Here is a 3,857-nt window from a genome sequence, read left to right as displayed (position 1 = left end):
TAATAAAAAATTTGTTTTTATTATAATAATATAATATATTATAGGAGCGTCAATATTCTAGTATGAGAAATTAACGATTTAAGTCCTTCTTAAATGAGGCCATTTACCCATAGAGGGTGCCAGGCCCGTATAACGTTAATGATTACTAGATGATGTTTCCAAAGAGTCGTGTTGCTTGATAGTGCAGCACTAAGTGGGTGGTAAACTCCATCTAAAACTAAATATAACCATGAGACCGATAGTAAACAAGTACCGTGAGGGAAAGTTGAAAAGAACTCTGAATAGAGAGTTAAACAGTACGTGAAACTGCTTAGAGGTTAAGCCCGATGAACCTGAATATCCGTTATGGAAAATTCATCATTAAAATTGTAATATTTAAACAATATTATGATAATAGTGTGCATTTTTTCCATATAAGGACATTGTAATCTATTAGCATACAAAATTTATCATAAAATATAACTTATAGTTTATTCAAATTAATTTGCTTGCATTTTAACACAGAATAAATGTTATTAATTTGATAAAGTGCTGATAGATTTATATGAATACAGTGCGTTAATTTTTCGGAATTATATAATGGCATAATTATCATTGATTTTTGTGTTTATTATATGCACTTGTATGATTAACAATGCGAAAGATTCAGGATACCTTCGGGACCCGTCTTGAAACACGGACCAAGGAGTCTAACATATGTGCAAGTTATTGGGATATAAACCTAATAGCGTAATTAACTTGACTAATAATGGGATTAGTTTTTTAACTATTTATAGCTAATTAACACAATCCCGGGGCGTTCTATATAGTTATGTATAATGATATTTATATTATTTATGCCTCTAACTGGAACGTACCTTGAGCATATATGCTGTGACCCGAAAGATGGTGAACTATACTTGATCAGGTTGAAGTCAGGGGAAACCCTGATGGAAGACCGAAACAGTTCTGACGTGCAAATCGATTGTCAGAATTGAGTATAGGGGCGAAAGACCAATCGAACCATCTAGTAGCTGGTTCCTTCCGAAGTTTCCCTCAGGATAGCTGGTGCATTTTAATGTTATATAAAATAATCTTATCTGGTAAAGCGAATGATTAGAGGCCTTAGGGTCGAAACGATCTTAACCTATTCTCAAACTTTAAATGGGTAAGAACCTTAACTTTCTTGATATGAAGTTCAAGGTTATGATATAATGTGCCCAGTGGGCCACTTTTGGTAAGCAGAACTGGCGCTGTGGGATGAACCAAACGTAATGTTACGGTGCCCAAATTAACAACTCATGCAGATACCATGAAAGGCGTTGGTTGCTTAAAACAGCAGGACGGTGATCATGGAAGTCGAAATCCGCTAAGGAGTGTGTAACAACTCACCTGCCGAAGCAACTAGCCCTTAAAATGGATGGCGCTTAAGTTGTATACCTATACATTACCGCTAAAGTAGATGATTTATATTACTTGTGATATAAATTTTGAAACTTTAGTGAGTAGGAAGGTACAATGGTATGCGTAGAAGTGTTTGGCGTAAGCCTGCATGGAGCTGCCATTGGTACAGATCTTGGTGGTAGTAGCAAATAATCGAATGAGACCTTGGAGGACTGAAGTGGAGAAGGGTTTCGTGTGAACAGTGGTTGATCACGAGTTAGTCGGTCCTAAGTTCAAGGCGAAAGCCGAAAATTTTCAAGTAAAACACAAATGCCATACAAATATAATTATATTATATAAATCAAGCTAATTAATATACTTGAATAATTTTGAACGAAAGGGAATACGGTTCCAATTCCGTAACCTGTTGAGTATCCGTTTGTTATTAAATATGGGCCTCGTGCTCATCCTGGCAACAGGAACGACCATAAAGAAGCCGTCGAGAGATATCGGAAGAGTTTTCTTTTCTGTTTTATAGCCGTACTACCATGGAAGTCTTTCGCAGAGAGATATGGTAGATGGGCTAGAAGAGCATGACATATACTGTTGTGTCGATATTTTCTCCTCGGACCTTGAAAATTTATGGTGGGGACACGCAAACTTCTCAACAGGCCGTACCAATATCCGCAGCTGGTCTCCAAGGTGAAGAGTCTCTAGTCGATAGAATAATGTAGGTAAGGGAAGTCGGCAAATTAGATCCGTAACTTCGGGATAAGGATTGGCTCTGAAGATTGAGATAGTCGGGCTTGATTGGGAAACAATAACATGGTTTATGTGCTCGTTCTGGGTAAATAGAGTGTCTGGCATTTATGTTGGTCACTTGTTCCCCGGATAGTTTAGTTACGTAGCCAATTGTGGAACTTTCTTGCTAAAATTTTTAAGAATACTAATTGGGTTAAACCAATTAGTTCTTATTAATTATAACGATTATCAATTAACAATCAATTCAGAACTGGCACGGACTTGGGGAATCCGACTGTCTAATTAAAACAAAGCATTGTGATGGCCCTAGCGGGTGTTGACACAATGTGATTTCTGCCCAGTGCTCTGAATGTCAAAGTGAAGAAATTCAAGTAAGCGCGGGTCAACGGCGGGAGTAACTATGACTCTCTTAAGGTAGCCAAATGCCTCGTCATCTAATTAGTGACGCGCATGAATGGATTAACGAGATTCCTACTGTCCCTATCTACTATCTAGCGAAACCACAGCCAAGGGAACGGGCTTGGAATAATTAGCGGGGAAAGAAGACCCTTTTGAGCTTGACTCTAATCTGGCAGTGTAAGGAGACATAAGAGGTGTAGAATAAGTGGGAGATATTAGACTTCGGTTTGGTATCGCCAATGAAATACCACTACTCTTATTGTTTCCTTACTTACTTGATTAAATGGAACGTGTATCATTTCCTAGCCATTATACGGATATATTTATTATATCTTATGGTATTGGGTTTTGATGCAAGCTTCTTGATCAAAGTATCACGAGTTTGTTATATAATCGCAAACAAATTCTTTAATAAAACGGTGCATTTATGTATTTTTGATTTGAAAATTTGGTATAACTCCAATTACTCAGGTATGATCCAATTCAAGGACATTGCCAGGTAGGGAGTTTGACTGGGGCGGTACATCTCTCAAATAATAACGGAGGTGTCCCAAGGCCAGCTCAGTGCGGACAGAAACCACACATAGAGCAAAAGGGCAAATGCTGACTTGATCTCGGTGTTCAGTACACACAGGGACAGCAAAAGCTCGGCCTATCGATCCTTTTGGTTTAAAGAGTTTTTAACAAGAGGTGTCAGAAAAGTTACCATAGGGATAACTGGCTTGTGGCGGCCAAGCGTTCATAGCGACGTCGCTTTTTGATCCTTCGATGTCGGCTCTTCCTATCATTGTGAAGCAAAATTCACCAAGCGTTGGATTGTTCACCCATGCAAGGGAACGTGAGCTGGGTTTAGACCGTCGTGAGACAGGTTAGTTTTACCCTACTAATGACAAAACGTTGTTGCGACAGCATTCCTGCGTAGTACGAGAGGAACCGCAGGTACGGACCAATGGCACAATACTTGTTCGAGCGAACAGTGGTATGACGCTACGTCCGTTGGATTATGCCTGAACGCCTCTAAGGTCGTATCCGTGCTGGACTGCAATGATAAATAAGGGGCAATTTGCATTGTATGGCTTCTAAACCATTTAAAGTTTATAATTTACTTTATAAACGACAATGGATGTGATGCCAATGTAATTTGTAACATAGTAAATTGGGAGGATCTTTGATCACCTGATGCCGCGCTAGTTACATATAAAAGCATTATTTAATACAATGACAAAGCCTAGAATCAATTGTAAACGACTTTTGTAACAGGCAAGGTGTTGTAAGTGGTTGAGCAGCTGCCATACTGCGATCCACTGAAGCTTATCCTTTGCTTGATGATTCGA

At 38.8% G+C, this 3,857-nt stretch overlaps 1 non-coding gene across 1 annotated transcript; it reads left to right on the top strand.

Annotated features, from left to right (window-relative positions):
* On the top strand, window positions 1-3,857 carry LOC119558836 (the record flags this gene model as incomplete). The annotated part of the gene is made up of 1 exon (XR_005220462.1): window positions 1-3,857. It is a non-coding gene; the product is annotated as a large subunit ribosomal RNA (ribosomal RNA).

This window comes from Drosophila subpulchrella, unplaced genomic scaffold (assembly GCF_014743375.2).
Source record: "Drosophila subpulchrella strain 33 F10 #4 breed RU33 unplaced genomic scaffold, RU_Dsub_v1.1 Primary Assembly Seq142, whole genome shotgun sequence".
In the NCBI taxonomy this organism is placed as follows: Eukaryota; Metazoa; Arthropoda; class Insecta; order Diptera; family Drosophilidae; genus Drosophila; species Drosophila subpulchrella.
The sequence above is the reverse complement of the archived record's forward strand: the minus strand, read 5'-3'. Positions and strand labels throughout refer to the sequence as shown.